This window comes from Xenopus laevis, chromosome 5S, assembly GCF_017654675.1.
Source record: "Xenopus laevis strain J_2021 chromosome 5S, Xenopus_laevis_v10.1, whole genome shotgun sequence".
Classification (NCBI taxonomy): domain Eukaryota; kingdom Metazoa; phylum Chordata; class Amphibia; order Anura; family Pipidae; genus Xenopus; species Xenopus laevis.
Genome location: NC_054380.1, coordinates 109,056,258 through 109,082,368, shown reverse-complemented (window position 1 = coordinate 109,082,368; position 26,111 = coordinate 109,056,258).

Below are 26,111 nucleotides of genomic sequence, written 5' to 3'. Positions count from 1 at the left end.
TGATAAGTATTCCTCCATTGAAATTTGAATTTGGCGCCGTATGCAAATTAGCCTTCGCTAACGTAACTTCGCTTTACATAGCGAATCAACGCTAGCGCAACTTCGCAACCTTACGCTACCCCTGAGCGCAACTTCGGATTTTAGTGAATTTGCAGAGTGCTGCCGAAACTACGCCTGGCGAAGTGCGGCGAAGTGCGGCGAAGTTGCGCCTGGCGCAACTTCGCATCTTAGTAAATTTGCCCCATTGTCTCCACTACTGTCTCCAGCTAACCTTGGCACTGTGTGAAGAAAATAAATTCACCTGACATTTTCATTGTGACCTATAATATGCAGCAATAAAACAATTTATTCTTATATTTGTGTTGTTGCTTTAAACGCAAAGTTAATATAATTTACTTTTTCACATTTGCACCTTACCATTTGTATTCCTACTACCCCCAGTGCGTTGGATGTGCCTGGTTTCCTAGTAGTTAACTGTTTCTGTTATTAAGCCTCTTAATATTTTGATCTTGCCTTTGGATGCCATTAGGTATCACAATCATTTTATTACGAAATGCCTGTGTTTACAAATGAGACAGAGGAACGCGATTCTCATTGAAGATCAGCATACTGTATATATTGTACTTTATTTCAGCTGCACATGATTAAAAGGACATTACCTGAGTCTTGAGAGTCACTGAATGAGCTATGCTAAATTGGTTGTTTTCTGTTTTGTGATTAATTGTGCTTCTAAACCATATTTTAGCGTGCTTTGTTTTTCTGTCCCTAGTCATCTCATATTATTAAAGAGAAATTCTGTATATCTCTCCTGGAGTCCAATTAAGGATTTGCATCATGACTAGATTTTTCACTTTAATTACTGTATATAAAGTAGGTTTTGACTTATTTCCTTATTTATCAAACTATGCAGAGGAAGCAGAATTCATCAAATAAACAGATATCTGTGGTTATAATTGCAGCCTGCACTGAGCACGTAGGAAGAAAATATGAATGTCCAAATTTCATTATGTAGAGCATAATAAACATCTGAATAATTAAACTGTGTGTAAATCATGAGCAAGGCAGTAGTAAGAAAGGGAAAGATACCTGCAATTGTCTTCAGGATGCATTGCCTTGTACCATTCTGTAAGTGATCAGGGTGATCAGGGTAAATTGGTATATTGTTGCAAACCCTACATTTTTGAAATAACACGATTACTATTTATTGATGTATATTTTTTTAGTTTCAAAGAAAAACAAAATTTTATAAAATATCATGGTGCTTATTTGCGGCATGTTCCCAACATCTGCTCATCCACAATATTTTACTTTATGACTTGTGCAATGTGCCGAGGAAGATATTGCTTGTCAGTCCACAATTCATTTCTTCGTTAATGCCTTCGGCTTGCCTCTTGTTGATTTTTTTTATACCAAATTGATATGTAGAGCATTTATATTGTCTCCAGAGCCTTGTTACACGTCGCATGATGTATATTTTTTGTAAAATAAACAATACGAGTCCCTGCATTATACTAGCTATGCATATTTTCTAAATCTTTGTATGCATTCTGTGAGTCATCTAAAAATAAAAGAAATGAATAATTTAATACCTAAAATCTTGTCTTCAGCGGTCTGCAACTGTTTAGTACCCACTGATGTGTACATTATATTAGCATAGTGTATTCAAGAACACACTTTGTTCTTAATATCTCGGGGCATATTTAAAATAAATGATAGACTATTGTAAGTCTACTTAGTTTCATTTATAATTTTTTTTTTTTACTAATTAAAACAGAGTCAATGAAACAGATTTCTTTTTTTAAGGGACCAGAGAGATATTATCCTACGCCCCACTGTGATTTACAAGAATTCTTTGTGTTAAATCTTCTGGCTCACCCTGCTGTGACCACAACTGGTTTCATTTAGAATACATGTAAATATTTTTGTAATAATCTAAGCCCAAGAATGTATCTATGAATAGTTTTGACAGTGAAAAAAGGGTTGCAGGCCATTCCTACTTTATGCTAAATTTGAGTTTCTTCTTTGTTTTAAGGGCCAAGCACACTGATGGACAGTCAGGCCCATTTTTTCTAAATATATAGTTCTTTGTTTTTGTGGCTTTTCTATCCCCTGGGAGGTAATGCATGACAAAGTGTTGAGCAAACATATGGCCATTAAATCCAGTGTTTTAGGGTAATGTTAGTACTTTGTACTAGTACTACTTTGTACTAGTTTAAATAGCCTTAAAAACATTGCACATAGGCCCAAGGTAGATTTTTTTTTAAGAAATAATGTTATTGATCATTAAAAATAAAAAAAAATTCACCAAATTTTGTTGTTAATATTCCCTACCTAAGATATGTGTGTAATGCTAATTTGGGCAATCTTGTCCAGCATGGGTTACACTGCGACTTACACACAGGGTCAGGGCCTTCTCTAAGTGGAAGCTCTCCCTTTAAGGTGTAGTGGAACTACAACACACAGGCTGCTGTACACAAAAACAGAAACTTGGGCGCCATGAAGTTCTTTGGTGCAAACAAACAAATAAACGGTTTATTGTCAGAGGTAATGACCACAGGTTTACTCTCGCAGGAGATGAGGTTTTAGCACATGACACATACTACACAGCTCAGAAACTGGTAAACTCACAAAGAGCTTATAGATAGAAACAGCATACGGAGAGGCACATATAACTCACACAGAGCTTCAGGTAATAGGTAATTCAGCTGAAGCAGAACTCCATTAGGCATTTGCAGTACATCAGTGCAGCCATTCCCTCCAGGAAGTTGTCAGGAAGTAGCCTCTACCCTACAGTTCCTCTTCACTGAGGTCCCTGCACTTGAGGCAACACACAGAGCCTCTGGGAGCTACTCCCTGCTGAAAATCCTTGTTGGACCTTCAGCTGCTCTTTCTCTCTTACCTATCTACCTTTCTCTCCTAGAGAGACTATTGCAAGTCTGCCCTACTATAACTGACCTCATTCATGGGGTTGCCTGGTCCCCAACTTTACTGGACCCATGCCCAGGCTCAGCACACAACCACCCTGCTCCTCGGATGGAAGGCAAATAGGAAGTTGCCACTCATTTCCAGCACTATACCAGTGTGAGGCAGGATGTGATCACAGCGCCTCCTGGCCAGTAGCAGGGGATATGCAAATCTTTAAACTAGGGATATCTTTAACCCTAGGGGTTCCAACATGTGCTTCTGGGCTGGTGAATATATTGATGATCGTAGTACATTAATTTATACTTCCACCAAAAGTTCAGTGATCTCACACTCACTCACGGTTCTACATATGTTAAACGAACATATAAAACAAATCAGAATATGCCCAATATATAGTGAATAAAGTACCCCCTCTTGTAAAATATAAGGATATTATAAGTTACCGAGGAGTTTCATGACCATATAAAAACACGAGGCCGAAGGCCGAGTGTTTTTATACAGGTCATGGAACTCCGAGGTAACTTCTAATATCCTCATATTTTACAACTGGGGGTACTTTATTTATTATAATACACAAATTTCAGTGAGTCATGTGACAGAAATGACATCAGAACTCACCGTTTATAACTGATGACATCAGAACTCACCATTTATAAGGATATAATTTACAGGATATTCATGGCTTTTGTGTATTATATACTGATAATCGATTTGTAATAATATTCCCATGTTTAAATTTCAAGGTTACAAATATGTACAATTTTGTTACAATTGGTATCCTGAACCTAGAACAAACCCCAAGGTCCCAGGGCTCACTCTTCTGCCTTTAGCAACCATCAGATGAGCTGAGCAGAACAATAACACGGTAGTGTAATTAAAGTCAGGTCAGTTTACCAAACGGACAGCGCAGTACAAAACAGGAGTGTAATCGGATCACAGGCTGGCTTAAAATACCAGAAAGTTTCAGGATCAGAGATAATGGTCACACAGGCAGGGGTCAAAGACAGGCAGCAGACAGGACTTGGTGAAGAACAGGCAGGGTCAAACACGAGTAGAACACCAAATAATCACACACAGGAATTAATGAATAGACCTTAATGTTGGGCAATGAGATTCACACAGAGAGCCCTTTAAATATTTGAATTTTGCGCCAGCCTAAGATGTCACGTTCGGCACTTTCCAGATATAGTCGGAACCAGCCGGTTTCTGCCTAGCGAAACTTTGTTAGTTACGCCTAGATCAATTTGTTTAGGGCAGGTACATTAAAGTCATATGGACGTCTTTATTAGAGATGTTGGTGCAAATGTTTGAAGTGGCCACTTTTTATTACAAATGTCCAAGGAACCTGAATAAAGACTGAACAGATCATCTGATGCCCTACATATGAGCCCACCCTAAAACAAATGTGCCATGCCCCTCAAATGTGTCGGGAAAAAATGTTAACACAGAAATCTTTAATAGTTCGGACTTTTGAAGGCAATCCCGCCATAGTTTTTTACAATTTTACTGAATTTCCAGCATACAGGATATGGTGTCACTGACATAAGATTTAGGAAGATGTAGCTTTGTTTTATTAGTTCACCTGGCGTAAAGTGGCAAAGTAAACTCTGGTGAAAGAGGTTCCATTCAGTGAAATTTGCATTTTAGTGAATTTGCAGAGTAATGACCGTTCGCCAGTGTGAAAAGTCGCCAGGCGACAGGGTACGAACGAATGTTAGTGACAGTCTCGTTTGCTAGCAAATTGTACTCTACACCTGTTAGTGAATTGGCGATATCAGGCGAATTTTCGCTAGCGTCGGGCACTTCGCCCTTTAGTGAATCTGCCCCATAGTTGGCTATAGCCGGCCGTATTTCTGAAAGATTGGGCAGAATGCAAATAAATTGCCCATATATTTCTGTGGTTCATTTTGAATGTAGGCGGGCGGCATGTACCCATATGATACATTCTAGCTTGCGTGTCATTCATATATTAAGTACAGGACTCCCCAACTGCATTGCATTTGCATTTTAATTCTGTACAAGTTGTACCAAAAATCCCCCTGGTGCATGTACTTGTCAGATTTGCACACTGTAGGGCTGTATTTATTGGCCACTTTAAGGTTAGAAGCACATATGGTGTAATTTAATAACACATGACTGATGCACAAATCCATTAGTGCAGTAACCCATTACAACCAGTCATTTACTTTCTTAGTCATATCTGTAAAATACTAATGAAAGTTAACTGCTGAACAAGACCTAGTCTTAAAGTATAAACCCTCAAGTTTCAGAATCTTCTATCCAGAACAGTAACATGGCACCTAGCAACTTATCAAAACTCTTCAAGGTGTGGATAGACAGAAAAGTACATGCCACTGCCCCATATCAGTGACTAGGAATGCATAGATTTTTTGGCATATGTTGTTTCCCATAACTTTTGTTAAAATATGCTAATATGAATGGAATATTTTTTGTGGCACCCCCATGTACATGTTATATAGTGATACCGGCAATAGTCGATTTGAAAGAAGGCAATGAGATGCACATGCAAGACTAGGCTAAACAAACAAAAAAGGACTCTGAATGCATAAAGATACAATTTACGCACTCAGTGCATAACCCTCACAGTGACTTAATGAAAGTGTGATGTGTCTGATCCAGCTCCATGATAGTGAAAAGCTTCTGTCTGTCCAATGGCAATTTAAATAAAGAACCCATGTAGGGAAAGAACAAATAGATCTACCTCTTTTATTCAACATCTGCGCCAATAACCACTAATCTAATTTTTACCTTACATTTTTATGAGCTGTAATTGCAAAACAACATTTCTTGCCATGTGGTGAACTAGCTTATTGAACTTAAGCTGTAGGAGGGATAATTATACCGGTCCATTTCGGTAAGATTTCCATAATGAACTCCTCTGTATTTACTTTTAGTTTGGTCTTCCAATATTTCTGGAATATTATAAACATTGCATGTGACATCTAAATCGTCTCATCTGTCAAGTCAGAGGTGGCTAAAACGTATGGGGGAACTTTGTCTATTCATTTTTTTATGGACAAAAAGAAAAAACAAAGGAATCGGCACAAAAATTTTGAGATATTATGTATGCCAATGCTAATAATGTTTATGCATTTACATTTATGTTGTTATGTTTGAAACTGAAGCATCTTTCAGAATAGGATTTTTGTAAGAAATCAGAGAAACATCATCTTTATCATGTTTAATATATAGGCAAGGAAGTCATTACTTTAACAGTGTAATAAGAATATGTTAAGACTAAGGGGGGTATTTACTAAACTCTGAATACCCAAAAAAAAACCGAAATCCGATTTTTTTTTGATTATAATAGGCTTTTAAAAAAATCACAAATTTTTCTGAATTTATTAAACCCCGAGGGCTAAAAAGCCAGAATATAGAAACACAGCATCACAAACATGTCGAGGTTGCATAAACGTCAATGGGAACAGTCCCATTGATTTTTGGATGTGTCGGGGGTTTCCAGCAAGTTCACAATGTTTTCGGAGCTTTCGGGTGAAAATTCATGAAAAAATCTTGAAAATCTGAGCTTTTCCTGCAAAGGTAATTTTTGGGAAAATGTAATAATAAAAAAGCATTAAAAACCCGAGCGGCTTAGATCAGAGTTTGTAGCAGCCGATATTGAGATAAATTTAGACCTTGATAAATAACCCCCTAAGGGTGGCCATACACAGAGTGATTTGAGCTACTGACTTGACCCCTTAAGACCAAGCTGGTGTCTTATTGGCCAGTGTATGGGGCCCTCCAGATTGCCTGCTTGATCAATGTCTGCCTAACTGAGCACATCTTGTAGTAAATCCTAGATATGTTATATTTATTAGCGAATGTGACCTCATTATCTTAGGGATGTTTCAGCATTTGCTTCCTACAGATTAACTCCAGCATTATGGTAGGGAGGCCAAATAAATGGCAGATAAGGTTTTATATGTAGTTAAATGTAAATATATACAGAGCTAGATCAGTGAAACACACAAAACCATTGCTGAGTAAAATAGTGACATTTCAGGTTGCCTTTTGACAAGTCACGATCACATGAATATGTAATGTTGCTATAAGCATAACAAGAATACTCAATTAAGGTTACCCACACACGTGGATTAATCAATATGGATCTCCATTCATAATTGTAATGGGGTCAAAACAGGACTTTTATCACATACCATTATATTGGAAATACTGTAGTTACATAGCAGATGAGGTCAAAACCCCCCCCCCCAAATCCATATAGTTCAATGCTGCGGCCAAGTGAGACCTGTATGTAAAAATGCTCCATCTAAACTTGCATACACAAACTTTACCCCATGTTAAAAAAATTTTTTATTTTACAACATTACTGGTCCTTTTCCGGACTACTGACACATTGACCCTATTTATATTGAGCCAAAGTTGTCATATTTAGTACATTGGTGGTTTCTTTCCATATTGAAATGGTCCATTTACAAAGTGCCAAAGCTGTTTCTTCAGAAGGAACATGTAATAGCTATTGGTGGAATTTCAATTTTGTAGATTAAATTTGAACTGAAATTCTGTTATGTCATTAGCATTTTAATTACTTTGTCAAAATTATTGGAGGATTGACAGACTAAATCAACAGAACTTAACTAGCTCTGAGCTGTTGAGAGATTCTTGAACAAGGTAATTGCCGACTTTCATTATGAATTAAGAAAATAATTGTCAACATTTTCTTTTTGACAATTTTTAAGTTTTGAATTTAGACAAAGTTGAACAATTCTTTGACATTTTAAAATTCCCGCTTTTCTTTCAAATTTAACACTTTAATAATTTGCTTCCATTGCATGTACAACTATAATACTGCGGTTATTTAATTAATACATTTCTGATCATTAAATTAAGCTCATACTGTAGTATTGGGAGAGTGTTGTAACTGCCAGTTTTGTTGGTAAGAAGGATTCCCACTTTTTAGATCAATAATCAGTTGGTTTTCAACAAACTAATGTGATGAACTACGGCAAATTTTTTTGCAGTGGATATTTCTGTGGTTAAGACTTTGGTAATGAACATTCACTAGATACTCTATTTAAATTTATAATAAGCCTGTTTAATTTACAAATGCATAAGGTTCTGAAATGCTTTGTTTTTGAGATCTGGATCCTAAACCAATAATGCTTCAATGTCAATCTAGATTAGAACATTTAGGTAAGGAGTCAGTGACAACACAATTTAAGCTTTGACTAATCATTTATGAGATATTTCAAATAATTTACCTAAATTGTAGGACGACATCACTTAAAAAAAGTTAAAAAAATTTAGAGGCCCATTCACTAAGCTCGAGTGAAGGAATAGAGGACAATAGAGAAAAAAAAATTCGATTTACGAATGGTTTTTTTGGCTACTTCGACCATCGAAATGGCTACTTCGACCTTCGACTACGACCTTCGACTTCGAATCGAACGATTCAAACTAAAAATCGTTTGAATATTCGACCATTCGATAACCGAAGTACTGTTTCTTTAAAAATTTCTTCGACCCCCTAGTTCGCCACCTAAAGCCTACTGAGGCCAATGTAAGCCTATGGGGAAGGTCCCCATAGGCTTTCCAAGGTTTTTATGATTGAAGGATATTCGTTTGATCGATGGATTGAAATCGTTTGAATTGTTCCATTCGAAGGATTTAATTGTTCGATCGAAGGAATTGCGCAAAATCCTTCAACTTCGATATTCTAAATCGAAGGATTTTAATTCGGCAGTCGAATATCGAGGGTTAATTAACCCTCGATATTCGACCCTTGATACATCTGCCCCTTAATGTGTTCATATCAAATTTAATATGTAGGAATCCCAGAAAGTATTTTACTTTTAATTCTAATATACAGAGCTGTTTGACTGCCCTGGAAGTATTACAACATTTTTGCATCCTCATTGCTTAAAGGGGAAGGAAACCTAGTCGGCGCAAACACATTAATTTGTTGCCCATCCTCCTTCCTCCCCCCTGGCCTACCCGTCCCTCTGGGCAAATGCCCCTAACTTGTTACTTACCCTTCTGCGCAGGTCCAGTCCAGGGAGTTCACCGACGACATCTTCTTCCACGCGATCTTCTTCCTGCTGTGAACGGCGTTTTGGCGCATGCGCAGTAGGATAATTTCGCCGGTACAGATCTACTGCGCATGCGCCAAAAGTCACGCGCATGCGCAGTAGATCGTACCGGCGAAATGATCCTACTGCGCATGCGCCGTTCAAAGCAGGAAGAAGATCGCGTGGAAGAAGATGTCGTAGGTGAACTCCCTGGACTGGACCTGCGCAGAAGGGTAAGTAACAAGTTAGGGGCATTTGCCCAGTAGGACGGGTAGGCCAGGGGGGAGGAGGGAGGGTGGGCAACAAACGGGAGGGGGGGTTTGCGCCGACTAGGTTTCCTTCCCCTTTAACTCTGTCTTCAAACTTGAGAATATTTAAAAAAAATAGTAAAAAAATAGTACTGAAATAGAATTCAATACTTCTGACACAATTTTGAAGAATTGAGAATTGCAAGAATGTTGTTTGGCTTTCACATGCAGCAGTTGTAGGCAAAATTTATGACAGTGCTTAGGCTTAAGAAAGATATGCAGGTCATCCTTACAAAAAAACGAGAAAACTCAAGAAACAACCTTTCACAAAGGATGATAATAATATATTGATAAAAATGTACTTCCTATAAAAATGTTTCTGCCTAGTGCCCAAAATTACCTTTAACACTATAGCCATTATTGTTGATGTTTATAGATTGGAACAACAAGCTACAAGAACGCTTTTGGATTCCTTCTTTATGTAAAGAACCATTCAAGGGTTCTTAAAGGGTTAGTTCTTAATTTTTAGGATGTTGAAGACGCTGACAGTTTGAAGCTGGTCTTTGTATTTTCTTTGGTTTATCTTTTTGTTAATCCGCTCTTGAGTTTGCTTTTACTTTTTCTTTTTGAAACTCATGTCACTTAAATTCAAGAAGGGATGTTCATTTTTATTTCACTGAACTTGACGTGGTTGGTTTGGTTCCATAAAACACTGCCTAAATCAATAAGCTGTTTTCTGACTGTTATATTCAATATATTTGAATAAAGATAAAGATTTAAATTGTGTCGTATCTGCTTTTATGATAATTTTTAGGGTATATTTGGTGTTTTTATACAGTTCCTGTGATTTTTAACTCAATGATCTTGCATTTATAAAATCACTTGCATCGTTCATTGTTACCATAATTCTGGACTGGTTGAACATTTTCTTTACATTTTCTTTACATTTTCTTGAAATGATAAAAAATAAGAAAACAAAGAGTAAAGGCAAAATGTTTCCATCAATATGTTACAAGCACAAAAATGTGCATTGTAATGGTTTAAATTGATTCTTCCTTTCTGCATTTTCTAACTAATTATATTAAGGAAACAAAATGAACTTAAAACTATAACACAAATGAGTGACTATTAGAATGAATGTAAATATGTTCACATACCATTTTGCTTTTGCTTAAATGCTTTTATCTATAATGCACTAATTTGGTTGATGACTATGCAAAACAATAAAAATAATCTCCTGGAATATATTAGATGGGAATAATGATTTAAATGATATACATGGTTAATCGTAGTATCCCAAGCATGTATTTAATGTATGTCATTTGGTTAGCTCTGGCTTTATTCAATTAAAATAAGCATCTCTTTGCTACAAAATGACCTTAAATATATATTTCCCAATTATTCTCCTTTCCCTGAAAGTTTTTGATAAAATATAAGTAGTATGAGATTTTAAAAAAAATTAAAAGCTTTTTTTTTTATATCATAAGTAAAGGTCTTAAAGGAGTAGATTACAAAAAAATCCTGAGCATATGAATACAAATGAACCAAACACACTAGTGATGGGCGAATTTGTCCTGTTTCAGCACGGATTTCGCAAATTTCCAGCGAAATTCACAAAATGGGCGCAAAATTTGCGAAACATGACAATTCGATGCTGTCAAAATTGACTCCGGCGACAACTTAGACACCAGCGACATTGGACGCCCGTTAAAATCAACGGGTGTCTGTTAATCGGCGCAGGCGTCAAAATTTGGCGCCGTCATCGGAGCCAGCATCTGAACCGTCGCCGGCGTTAAAAAAAATGTGACGCGGGTGTCAGAACTGTTGCTGGTGTCAAAATGTTTTCGCTGTTGCGGCAAATTTGCAAAAAAATTCGCAACTTGCGAATAAATTCACCCATCATTCCATGGACCATTTAGAATAAAAGTTATGTTTTAATTGTGGTTTTAAATATAAGCAACTCCTACAAGCAAAATTTCACAATGCAGAATTATCAAAATTTAGTTTAGATTTATATTTTTGCAGTTCTTAAGTATAGAACTGGTTCTTCGCAATATATCTTATTATTAAGAAGGTCACTATGACTTCACAGTAAAACATTCATAATTAGTGTACTCTGTAGAAGCATTAACATACTTTTAATTAACCAAGAAAGCAAGTAATAACAATCATTTTTATATTGTATTAAAAAAGAGATACTTTTTATATTTTTCTAAAGTTTTTCTAAAGTTTAAAGTTGCGCCCTGGATGCAATTTCGTATTTTAGTAAATTAACGTTGTCTGAGCGAATTTTCGTCTGGCTAAGTGTTGTGATGGCTGCGAAGCCGACGCTGATGAATTTTCGCTTAGCACACAGCCCTAGCCCCACTAGAACAAACAAATATAGACATGACAGTTGTATGGAGCCCTACACCTTTGGATTAAATTCCACTCCCCAACTTCACCTTAGCACACAGAGAGAAAAAGCCAGTTTACCTCTATCAGCCAGGTACACACAGCAGGGCAAAGTAGTCAAACTATTTGCTCTTACTCCCACCTTAAACCCAGTACTCCCACCATGCATAGCAAACACTCAGCACCTTCTGATTTCTAACACCGGCTGAACACTTGTTCACATGCATCACTTGCTCAGCAGTTCCCACACTTATTGTGGAGTGTTAAACCTATTAAGGTTTAAAACCTCAAACATTTGGTCAGATCCCATCTTCACTGAAGACAAAATTAAAGTTACAGACAAATATGGTATGTAGTCATATCCATGCAAAAATTAGAATTCCCTACCAGATCTCTAGACAATTGGTAAAGTGCCCTCATGCGACAGAGAGGCATGAGAAGTAGGAACTTAGCTAAAAACGAATTGACTGAAAGGAGGAAGAAGGAAACTGAATATAATTTTATTTGGGTCAATGGTAATAGTTGTTCTGAGTAAGGATATGGAGAAAAAGTGAAATATAGAAGAAGACACGGTGAAGTAGAAGAATTTAAAGCAGGCAAGAAGACTGACCAAGTTGAGTCTGTTTACGCTGGAGAAGAGGTGCTTAAGGGGAATTTGATAACCAGGTATAAATATATAAGGTGATCAAATACTTATCTCTCTAATGCTTTATTTACTGCTAGGTCCTTTCAGCAGACACCAGGGCACCCATTCCGATTAGAAGAAAGAAAGTTCTGCCTAAATATTCAGAAGGGTTTTTTTTTTTTACAGTGAGAGCTTTGAAGATGTGGAATGCTATGACTGAATCAGTCGTACAGGCTGATACATTAGATAAGTCTAAGAAGGGGTTGGATGGCTTTTTAACAAGTGAGGGAATACAGGGTTATGGGAGATAGCTCATAGTACAAGTTGATCCAGGCACTAGTCCATTTCCATCGTGGAGTCAGGATGGAATTTTCCGCCTCTGATGCCAATTGGAGAGGCTTCAAGTGTTTTTTTTGCCTTCCTGTGGATCAACTAGCTGTTAAGCAGGTTAAAATAGAGTTAAAAGGTTGAACTTGATGGACGAGTGTCTTTTTTCAACCTAACTAACTATGTTACTATGTTACAGGTTTATACATTATATAGCTTTCAGAAAGGGTTGGATGACTTTTTAGCAAGTGAGGGAATACGGGATTATTGAAAATTGCTTGGTACAACTTGGGGAAGCTTTTTTTTGCCTTCCTCTGGATCAACTAGCAGTTAGGCAGTAGGTTTTATATAGACATAAATGTTTGAACTTAAAGAACATGTGTCTTTTTTCAACCTAACTTACTATCTTACTATGTTTGTACATACTGTAAATATTCTAAAAACATTTCTCATTTGCACCCTCTACCTCTCTCATTAACCTCTTTTCAAAAATAGTGTCCAATGAGAAATGTCCCTACAAGTTACAACAGTTATTTTACTATTATTTAACACGGTAAAGCTGTAATTAAACATTAAACTACTCTTTAAATGTTGAGACCGAATAGATTTAGGGCCTTCAGTAAAATTAGTATGAACAGAAAACAGGGAACACTGTTTATTTAATTGCTCTTGCATTAAATGAAAGAATTCTTTGTTGCACCATCGGGGCCATTCTATTAATGCATATGTACATGTGTACATTGAAGGAGATCTTGAAGTCATTACAAGAAATTATCCTAAACTAATTCAAGAGACGTAAAGGCAGAAATCTGGATTGATAATTTATAATTTTGCTCACAGGAGCTAAGCTCGAAAATATACAACAGTCAGACATGATTTATGAGATAGATCAGCTCAGCTCTGTGCTTCTTGCCTTCCCAGATGAAAAAGACTGTATGCTCCAGAGAGAGGGGGATTGCACTCAAGCATTCAGACAGCATAAGATATTCTTACCTACATGTGCACAAAGGCATTCTTTATTTTACAAAAAATGAGCTCAGAACTATTTTCTTGCAAATAATAATTGCAAAAATAATAGCACATCATGGACTAAATTAAACTATGCAGCGCCTCTTAAATGAGATAGTTTAAATACCATTAAATGTGCCTTCTTCAACAATGGTCCATCATCATTAAAGGGCCAAGAGGCACACTGCCATAGAAGGTGTGTTTAAGTGATGTTCTTTTTGCTGTTCTTAAATGCTTTCAAAAATGAGTTCTTCAGCACTTGTTTATTTGCATGGTGCACAAGTAAGTAATTTAATTAATTCAAAATTGGCTTCCTGGTTCTTCCCATGGTAACCATTAAGTTCATTTATAAGTAGAAAATGTGTATTATATAATAAACTGTATGTATGGAAACATAATATTGAATCTTCTCTTTATAAGGATAGAAAAGACTTTACACCTTGTTTTCAGGTGAGTACACCACTCTGCAGTTTGACTACTGTACCTCAACCACACTGCTCAGTTTTATGGCTGAGTGGCAGCATGAGCTCCTTGTCTGATTACCTAAGAACAACCAGAAAACTAGTGAGACAAAAGACAAAAGTAAAACTTGAAATGATAGAACCAACACAGCTTACTATATGTATTTGTAGAGTGTCAGCTGTAGTCCATGCCTACAGATTATAGTTGGTCTTTAAATGCTCATCATGTCACATGAGGTAGCCATAAATAAGGGAAGCACAAGGCTGACCATTATTGGTCTATGTAAACATTTTAGTAACATTTATATTTTAAAACATTTGAAGTCAACAAAATAAATCTGGAGAAACATATAGTTTACAAAAGCAATACCCAAGTTCCTGTGTTAAGCTGATGGGGCTCCAAACATAGAATTTGTCACAATCTGTAAGGTAGAAACCCTGGGGGCTGCTTGGAGGATATCATTCAGCATAGCAAGCAGAGCCAGGAATCAGGCAGAAGTCAAGGGATCAAAAGTCAGGAGCAAAAGCTTTCGCAGGAACTGTATACACAGAGCAATGGAAGAAGGGTCAGTAAATGTTTATATTTTTCAAATTTAGTGCCATTGGTGTTGTCATCTCATTCTACTATGCATGTAAGCACATTCAGCAGCGTGATGATGTCGCGGCGCATGCACCAATGAGTGCACCTACACAATAGGACATAGGTCTCCCAGAGTGCTTCACAGTACTACCCCCTCAAGAGTGCACACCTGGGGCTCCCACGGTTTTCCTGGAAACATCCTGTAGAAGGATGTAAACCAGCTGGGAGCACAAGTGTCCTAAGCTAAGACCCAATACCTCTACTCAAGACCAAACCCCTTCCAATGGATAGGGCATTGAATATCACAAATAGGAATGGGCAAATTTGATCCGTTTCTACAAAAATTTGCAGCCGGTGAAATGTCACCGATGCCCATTAAAGTCTATGGGCGGCAAAAAATTTTTGCCGAGCGCTGAAATTTTTTGACGTTCGGCTTTTTTTTTTTTTGACGAATTACGCCATGGGCGAAAAGAGGAAAAAAAGGGGAGGGGGGTAATGTTCCTTAATTGAGAAACATTACTTTCAATGACCAATTCCAGGTCATTAATAAACAAGTTAAAAAGCAAAGGACCAAGTACAGAGCCCTACAGTACTCCACTAATAACACTGGTGTGTAGTCACTCAGGCAAAGTAAGGGCAGCAAATCAGAGTAGTTGGTTGTCAAAGAGTTCAGTATAGGTTGAATAGGATCAAAGGTCTAGAAAAAAGCCAACATTAAGGGGTCCATTAACTAACAATTGAATTTAATTTTTCTCCACAACTCCTGAAAATTTGTGCTTTTCCTATATTTCTAAAAGCGCTAAACATTTGAGATTAATTTAATGTAAAAACCAAGAAAACCACAAAATTTTGCAGTCCAATTTGTCGCTGCTATAGAAGTGAATAGGAGCAAGGCTGATCCTATTGGACCATTTTTAATCAAATCACTTATGTTAGAGGTTTTCAGATTTTTTTTCAGTAAAAATCTTTAGAGGTTTTAGAGGTATTTGTATTTTTTTCGGATTGTTCAGCTCTTTTTTTCATTCTTACTTTTTTCAATTTGAACTTTTAATAAATGTAATGATTAACATGGTTCTAAAGTTTGTGAGTTTAGTCGTGGCTTCCAAAACCTCAAAAACCATGAAAATCCAACCTTTAATAAGCCTCCATGAGTACAGCACTAACAAAAAAAAACAATATTTGGCTTTAGTGAGAATTGATTACTTGGAAAATGCTGGGGAAAAAAGAAGGGGTTTAAATAAGGTGGAAAAAGTAGTTTATAGCTGCCAATAGGCTTATATGACTAATTTAACACAGGAGTTGTCTCAAGAACAAAATTATTCAATAGAAAAATTCTTACACAAGATGTAATAAAAAATCATAGTTCTTTTTCTTTTTACCTGTTTGACTATTGCAACTGTGCTCCTCCCAACTTCTCTGTTCTGCCACCCCATTTGATGTTTACCATCAGAACATAATGTATGATATTCACTCTGAATTGAAAACTCTTTCCTATGTTTTATTTGTAGTCACTTTATTCACTTAACTGCTTCTTACTATCATAATCTATTATACCTATGATCTACTCAAGTCCTTCAAGATATCTATAGAGTTACATCCCTGTGGAATTGCCTATAGGATTGATTTAGAATTATACCACATTTTCTAAGGGTGCACACCCACTTTCTTCTTTGCTCTCTGTCATAGTAACCTAGTTAATGAAGTCGATTAATTATGCATGGCCCTTATGTTCAGTCCTTCTTTCACATAATTGATATTAATTCTTAAGTCACAACAGCAAACATTGCCACCTTCACCTCTTTCATCTTTTTGCATGTAACATGTCTAGCATGGCTTTCATTCATTCAGGTCATTCTAAACAGTATCTAGTGGTAGTTTAAGATTAGTCAGGCAGTTTAGTTACTTTAGACTTTATACCACCACTACTAGATACTGTTTGTATATACTGTTTCATTATATTTTGCATATACAGTATATTGTTCATATGTTTCAGCACTTTGAAGTACTGAATTTACTTACCAATAATAATCATTTACAGATAACCTTTATGGCAATTTTAGGGGCACTGCGCCAATGTATTGAGTTGAAAAACTGAGAGTATGTTACCAGGGCGGGAAAAAACCCCCTACTGTATATGCACCATTTTTACATAATTCCAACTGAATGAACACATGTCAAATAGGGGGACTTTGTTAAGGTAATTAACTTAAGAAATGATGTTACACATTTCCACACTCAAACCAGTAGGTATTTTATACATCAAGGGGGTTATTTATCAAAGTCCGAATTTATCTCAATATTTTCTGCTAGAAACCTAGATCAAATCTGCTCGTTTTTTTTATTGTCAATTTATTATTACATTTCCCAGAAAATTTGGTTTGCTGGAAAAAACCCGTATTTTTCAGATTTTTCATCAGTTTTTCAAGATTTTTTGAATTTTTCACCCGAAAACTCAGAAAACATAGGGGCAATGCATGAAAACCCAGCGCACATCGAAAAACCATTGAGACTTCTCCCATTGATTTATATTCAACCTCTGAAATGCCAGATTTTCTGATTCTGACTTTTCCATCCTCGGGGTTTAATACATTTTCCAAAAAATTTGTGATTTTTTAAAAGTCCGATTTTATATATCTATATCTATATATATATGTATATATATGTATATATATATATATATATATATATATATATATATATATATATATATATATATTTATTTATTTATTTATTTATATATATATATATATATATATATATATATATATATATATATATTAAAAAAAAAGGTTTTCGTGATTTTTGCATTCAGAGTTGAGAAAAAAAATTACCCAAAATGAACAAATTATCTGGATTTGCCCAAGAATGAGTCAACTTCATCTTCTCACATTTATTGATTTTGTGCCAATATACATTAGAAATAATTTCCGCGCTTGTCAAAATAATTTGATGAGTCTCAGAACAGAGAGAGAATAGAATTGTTTTAGCAGAGGATTTATGGAACCTAGCATATGAGCATTTATTATTTTAGACTACAGTTGTGCATGATGTATTTGGTTATGTACATGGCTTATTATTTTGTCTTAAAAATGTACATGAGGAATATGAGTGCTTTTTACAATTGAAATATGCCGTAGTATGGCTCTTCAGTGTTTTACGTCCTAGTAACGCTGTGTCTTATTGCATGGTTAGTATTTGGACACCAAGATGCTATTTGTTTTACAAAAAACAAATGTATTTCAGTGGCACATTTGTATTGCAATATGCATATCATAGACAAGCACATAAATAACGTCTGCACAGGGAATAAAAGCATTCAAACTATTAACTAGAAAGTATCATGTAAAATGTCTGACTGAAGATTTCTACTTTCAGGAGAGGAAGTTGGCAAGAGTAATTGTCAGCAGAGAGCCATTAAATTGTGGATGTAATATTTCTTTAGATTGGGATCCAGACAGAAGCCAAACTTGTCTCATGGTCATGTTTATTTCAGATATCAAAGTTTTTTTTTTTATATTTTCATTCAATTTGGTGATTGAACTTACAAGATAATAAAATAACTTGCAGTTGGGAAAACAAAACGTTATGATATTTCATAGCGTTACATTGTATAATGGGGCGATCCTGGCCCATCCACCACCTGAGGCAGCAGCAGTTGTTGCTGCCCCCACACTCCCCCGTGCACTTACCTTTTTGCACCTGATCTGGTCCACGAGGCGGCAGAGAGGGCCAGGACGCTAGCGCAGAAAGCCTAAAGGTGGCCATACACGGGCCGATAAAAGCTGCCGACAGACCGTGTCGGCAGCTTATTGGCCCATGGATGGCTTCACCGATCGAGATCGTTGATGCGGTCCCTCGATCCGACCGCCCGTTAGGCATCGTTAGGATCCGATCGTTGGGCCCTAGGGCCCACGATCGGGTCAGCCCGATATTGCCCACCTCAAGGTGGGCATATCGGAGGAAGATCCGCTCGTTTCGTGACATTGCCAAACGATCGGATCTCTCAGTGTATGGGCACCTTAACTGCGCTCTCTGTGCTAGAAGTTTGAAAACCGGAAACTCAGCTCTTCAAGTACCAGGAGCGGCATTTTTGCCACCCCTGGTATCTAGAGGGGCGCTGCCACCTGAGGCGACAGCCACTACTCGCCTCATTGGCAAAGCACCCCTGATTGTATACTATACTAATAAGTTGATGTTGCACGAATGGAATAAGGGGACAGAATGTTAGATTATGAAGGCCCCGTGTTTTCTGTTAATAATGTAATATTGTGTTTGCCGCCAATTTTAAGATCTAATTTGTCATTGTCATCATTCTTGGAACTGCATGAAACTGTTAATTAGCTTTCATCATATGGCTATCTATTTAAATCATTGTGTTTTGACAGCTCATCTACCTTGCTCTTCCATCAGAGGAAAAACAAGAAACCATATGTGAAGGCATCTGTGGAAGCCTCTCCTTTATTTATGATAGCATTAAAGAAATTGTCCTATGTCAGTTACTTAACAATAATAGACGTCCTTTTGTACCTAGACAAGTTGGTTACTTCCATGGGCATATCCCTCAGTGGTATATTCTACCTACTGCTGATTGCTTCATTATATACAGATGCACAGCAGTGGAGACAGTAATAGTCTTCCTTAATTAAATAAAGCTAAATGTTAATTAGTCAGAAAAGTTGATTTATTTTCAGAACAGGAAACTTTTACCTAGCTGAGATTATCTTTAAAAAAACCAAAAAAAAACTGGTTGTTTAATCATTCAAAACGTTACATATTTTGGGGTTTGTCTTTGGAGCCTTCTAGTATGATCTAATCGCCATAGAGAAATTATAGGTCTACAGATGTTTCCAAGATGTTACTCTGTCAGTAGCAGATTATCCCCTGTAGCAAAATCTCATTAAAGTGCAATTTACAGAGCTCTGCTGATGTTGCCATCAACCAAAATTAAAGGCATTAATTTTTCAAAGTTCACACAAGTCCTTACATAAATGATGTAGCAGTTTGCTAGAACAATTTACAGAAGTGTTATTTGCAGAATTAACCTACATTAACAGAACAAATGTTTTAAGGGTAAAAGAAAAGGGTTGGACAGTGAACGTGCAGCTGCTGTTGATTTCACATTGTTGCTGGGCGCAAAGGGGTGTTAAAATATACTATGTTGCATGCTGGCTAAAAAAAGTTGGTAAGGAAATATTGGAATTTCACTCGAAATAGTTAAGTCTGTAATCAAATGATCACCAGTTGGGGGCACCTAGTGAGCCCTTAAATCCTGTTTTGGAACATCTGCAGTAAATGCCTTTTAAAGCATACTCATTTAGGGAATGTGTTTATGTAGCTCATGTTGTGAATATGCTTCTTCAATAAATTGCTAGCATTTTTAGTCCTTTATTGTTGCAGAAAGTCTGGACTTGATTCTTTAAATAAAATACACTGAATGCTTTCACATTTTCTTCTGACCCAAGGCTACAACAATAAAGAAGCAATTATATTTCATACCAGTAACATTCCAGCATTTTTCTTACAGTGGTTTGTTTGTGATGAATGCAAAGACATATATTTAAGTAATAAATGGAAAGATTTAGTCAGTGGTCCTGCACAGGTAATAAAAATGTGAAATGTTCTTTATACGTCACACATACACATAAATAGCATCTGCCAATGCAATTTAAAGACCAACAACAGAGTTTTTTTGTGGCTAACATATAATTCAATTAGATTTAAAACCTTAAAGGGAAGTTATTTGGATAAAATGTAATAGAAGGGCTGGTATTACGTAAAGCAATGTAGTTTACTTCAGTTTCCCTGCATGAAATACTTATTCAATTGGCTAAAGTTTTTCTGTAGTAGAACTTCGTGAAAAAAAGAAAAGGATATGTAGTTAAAGTTAAATTGGGCTTAAATATGTACAATCTATTATGCAATTTTCCTGCTGTAAGCAATATTTTGGGTGAAATACAGTATGTAATAAAAGGAAAAATATATTTTGCTTTCCATAGAAAAGTTAGTATAACTGACAATATTGTTGTTTGAAAAAACTCGACAAACAGCAAATATGTATGATTTATCAATTTTTCTTGTCCGGATACCCAAAAAGTTAAACAAACGTTTGTAGAAATTTGAATCTAAAGTAATCATCTCTAAGTTAACTTGTCTTAACTAGCATCTTAGAAAAATCAAGCTACAGTAGATATTTTTAGATATAATATAACTCCAGGTTTGTATATGAAGTGTTATTGTTAATGAAAACTTTTTTTCTAAAGATTATTATTAAAATGAAGACTTTTGTCTTAATTAAAAAAAAAAAAAAAAATTAATATATATATATATATATATATATATATATATATATATATATATATATATATACAAAATATAATATAGACACTTAAGGGCAATTACAGCTGAAGATTTTGAAGCTGCACTATAAGTGAACCCTGTGGGGTTTCCAATATAAGCCCCCCTTTACTGTGAAATACCCATTTCTTGTTTTTTTTAAAATATATACCTTCAGCTATAGGCTATGCTACACCCAGATACTGCCGGTCATGCTAATACTGATTACACAGAAATTGAATAAAGCTTCATGTTTCATACCATTGTCTCCAATACAAGCAATTAAACAACCTTAATATAATTATGCAACACAACTCCAATAGAATGACACAACCGCTGCATTTTTGCTCTGCTTGAGAAAGTGTGTATCAGGGAGAGCCTGTTTCTATCTCTTGCCTGTGGATACTTTGGCCACTGTATGTTCCCCAGGGTGAGGACAGGTCTTGCTCATGTACCTGTCCCGTGGGAGCAGCTACTACTTTCAAAGGGAAAGGTACCTTGGGGCAGGTAGCGCTACCTGGAGACATAAGAACTCTTGGGGATATTGAACTGACCGGAGTGATTTTGCATTTATCCACCCGGTGTGGGACTGTGGCATTGAGAGACTGTGCCAAGGGTTGATAGTCCATACAGTTTTCCCAGAGTAAAAGCTATATTGTGTGATTTGCATTTACAGTTACTAAATACAGTTTTACATAAAGTTTAGATTTGTTTTATTACAAACTGTGTGTGTTTAATTTTTCCTAGTGTAAATCCTAGACAATCTTATTGACTTACAGGCCATTACAAACATTAATGTATATCCGAAAATTCCTTAGAAATAAATATCTTCGACTAGGTAAAAAAAGGATTTGTGTTGAGGAACCTTTCAAATTACTCCATGGATGTCCCCCCAAAAGTTTTCAACTTTTTCTAGTTGCCTAAGGGGATACATATCTAGTCATTGGAGTCTGCAGAAAAGTAGACATGATCAGTGTTACTTGTATAAATTACTCTTAGCTGTAGATCAAAGTTACATTGGGTTTTTGCCCATCACTTTTTTCTCTAAAAAAGTGGCATTACATTTTTAAATATTCATTTCATTGTCCCATATCATAATTATGGGAAACATTTCAGCAAAGTTGATTATCACAAAGTTCTTACTAGAAAAGGAGAGCAGATTTTGAGGAAGCATAAGTCCAATTTACCTGGCTTCTAAAGACTGAAGTGGAACACAGCCCCAGGGTATCTGATTTATAGGCCAAATAAAAATAAATATAGATATAAGTACAAATCATAATATAGAAACACATACATTACAATTAAGCTAAAAAAGTAAGTTAAAAACAATCAAGAGATTATTCAACATAAAGGGTGATTAAAGGGGTCCTGTCACCCTAAGAAATAATTCCAGATTATTTTCTATAATGTTAGTTGAGCAAAATAAACTTTACTTATTTATTGATTATATTTATTATTTAAAAGTTGTTGCCTTCAGTCTTGGAATTATTCAATCACAGAAAGCAGGCAGGTACCATTTTGTGGACATTGTTATAAAGACAAATGTGAATCACCCCAAAATCTTGTATAAATGTCAGAATGGGGAACCTAATGCCCATGACCAGTCTTCTACAAAGTGTTTTACTGAAGTAATGCCTGTATCATAATTAGAGGAGTAGAGGGCCTTTTAGATGAACTTTTAGGAAGATTTGACAGCATTATTATGAGACAATTTGCAATTGCTCTTTTTTTTATGTTTTTTTTTCCAATTATTTAACTTTTTGTTCAACTGCTCTCCAGCCTGGAATTTCAGCAGCTATCTGTTTGCTAGGGTCCAGTTTACCTTAACAACAGCCAGTGGTGTGAATGAGAGAATTGAAGATTAATTGAAGATGGTCTGAATAGAAAGGTAAGTAATAGAAAATAACAAGAACTATAAAAACAGTATCATCACCTATTAGCTTTTTGGCTGTTGGAGTCAGTGACCAACCTTCTGAAAACTTAACAGTAACATGAACAAAAATTAAAGTGCTTTTAAGGAATGACAATATAATATACTGTTATCCTGCACTGATTAGGCTGGTGTGTTTGCTTCAGAAACACAACTATATTTTATATAAACAAGTTGCTGTGTAACCATGGGGGCAGCCATTTAAGCACAGGATACACAACAGATAACAGATACGTTCTGAAGATTCCCATTGTGTACTACAGAACTTATCAGTTATTTGCTGTGTATCTTGCGCCTTTTCTCCTTTTTCAGCTTTGGCTGCCCCCATGGTTACACAGCAACTTGTTTTTATAAACTATAGTAGAGTTTTCAAAGAAAACACACCACTTGTACCAGTGCAGTGCAAAAGCACATTACATGTTCATTACTTTAAAACTTTTTAATTTTTTTAAGACAGGTAGAACAAAAAGGCAAATACTTTAAAAATCATAAGAATGACCAATTGAAAAATTGCTAGGAATAGGCCATTCTATAACATACAATAATTTAACTTAAAGGTGAACCAACCCTTTCATGCAAATTTATCATAAAAGGTGTATCTTGAACACAATTACATATGTCTACTTACTCCATAGTGTCCCTCAAATAAGAGAGTTAATGTGATACAAAATTACTATGTACAGTATAGAAAAATAGGTCCTCTGCCTTACCCTTTAAACAAAACAGGGATTGTTTGTCCATATATTGCAATATATTTAAGCTGGCCAACTAAGCCAAACTCATCGACCGCTCAATGGTTCAAAAATTTGTTGTGTACCATATATATATATATATATATATATATATATATATATATATATATATATATATATATATATATATATATATATATATATATATATATATATATATATATATATTCTATTTTATATCTATCTATCTATCTATCTAATATATATATATATATATATATATATATATATATATATATACATATACATATATATATATATATATATATATATATATATATATATATATATATATATATATATATATATATATATATATATATATACATATCTAATGCATATATGTGGACTGGGACAAATGGCAAATGCATTTACTCCATAGACCTGGTAATCCTGTCCATAAGGGAGGTGCCATCTGGAACTCTGCTCCATTTTTGTGCATCCCTCAAGCTGACACATTACTTGGCTAAGTGGCCAGGTTAACCCTTATGATAAGTTTGGACAACACCATGGTCTACATTGTCTCCCGATCCGAGGGGAGTACCTTATACAGATTGCCCTAGTTTGATGCATGCCACCCGGCAGCTCGTCCATCCTCTACTGCTGTAGGTACAGGCACGGGTCCAAGCCAATTTGGAAAAACCGCACACCTCACATACCCCAGCAGAGTTTCCTGGTGCTCAGTGATGGGGGAGTCGGCAACCACCCAGACAAGGTGCATAGGAGAATCACCGGCACACAGGAGTTTAGTTAAGCAGGGCAAGCCCTTGCAATTTTATTAAATGCAGTGCAACGTTTCGGGGCACGCCCCTTTGTCAAGCAGTACCGGCACAGCGCCACCTGCTGGTCAGTTTCCCACCAGTCTGATCACCAAGTAGTCAAGGAAGTTGTCAGGAGAAAGAAAGAGGCTGCTCTGGTGTTCTCAAACCTTTCCTAAACAGAAGAACATCAGAGCAGCCTCTTTCTTTCTCCTGACAACTTCCTTGACTACTTGGTGGTCAGACTGGTGGGAAACTGACCAGCAGGTGACGCTGTTGTAACACAATTCATTCATATTAACAGTATATGTATCCCTTAATATCTTGGAATTAAAGCAAAATAAATAATGACTGTAAATTACAAAACTGCTTAGAAAAACACTCTCATCAATTTTACATTCACTTATTTTCAAGTTTTACTTATCCTTTAATATGAGACACGACATACAGCAGCCCATTGTTATAACCAGAGAGTTTTCTTTTATTCTCACAGGTGTGTTTTAACTACTATGATGTCATCTATGTGGGAGGGTTCTTTAATCACATAGCCTCTCTTTGGCTATATATTTTGATCTCTTACACTGCACTGTGCTTCCTTGATAAAGGTTCCTGTGTGGGACCTAAACGTCGGACTAATAAACCTTTTGATTTTTTTGATATTTTTTTGTCTGTTGCTTAAATCCTGTGAGTGCCATTACTTTAGAATATATATATATATATATATATATATATATATATATATATATATATATATATATATAGTTTCTAAAGTAATGTCACTACAAATGCCCTTATATTACCCTTTGCTCTTCTATAATAATTGACACAAAAATGTGCTGCAATCACCTCTTCCAGTCCCAGCATATGCAACTCTTCCTGACCATCAACATTTTGCAAAATAAATCGATAGCAAAGACCTGCAGCAAAAGAAGAAAGTCAGAAGGCCCAGGAGGTCATAAATATCCCAATTGACGTCAGTCAGAAGCGCCACAATAGTTGCCTAAAAAAATCAGTGCATGACTTTGGGTATGAAATTAAGTGATAGTATTAATTTCAGCTTTACACAAAAGTTAGGAATATCATATATTTTTCTGTACTGCATGATGACTCTGCATGTTCTGCTGCAAAGCTAGCGATCAGTTCTTGTTCTTTAAAATTTTGAAACTATTATTAGAAGCATTAACAGGCCTAAATACATTAATAACAAAGTGGAAAGTGTTCACTCTTATCTAATTGGAGTCAAAGATTTCAAACAGAACCTTACAATGCAAAATTAACTTTTCTCCGACATATTAATCCTAAACAGAGCTGTCTCTTTCCATGTTCTTTCCCATAATAAGACTATAATATTAAAGATGTGCATTTAAACTGGTTTATATACTTCAAATTACAATTAATAATCAATTAATCTCTTCAAACACATTTAGGTTTCCCCTCATTCCTTCATGATACACTGTATGCCATTTACACCTACAAAGGGCAATAGTCATTGCCATGTCTCTCACTATGCTGGCTCCTGATCTTGCCCATCATCACACCTTGGTGCTCATTTACTAGCAATCGAATGGTGATTTTTTTCTATGAATCTGGAAAAATTTTTGGTTTTCTTATATTTCTTAAAAGCTCTTAATATTCAAAATGTAGTAAGTGAAAAAAACACAAAAACCCTTAATAACAAACTTCGCCGAGTAAAAGTTGTCCAGGTGCTATAGAAGTCATG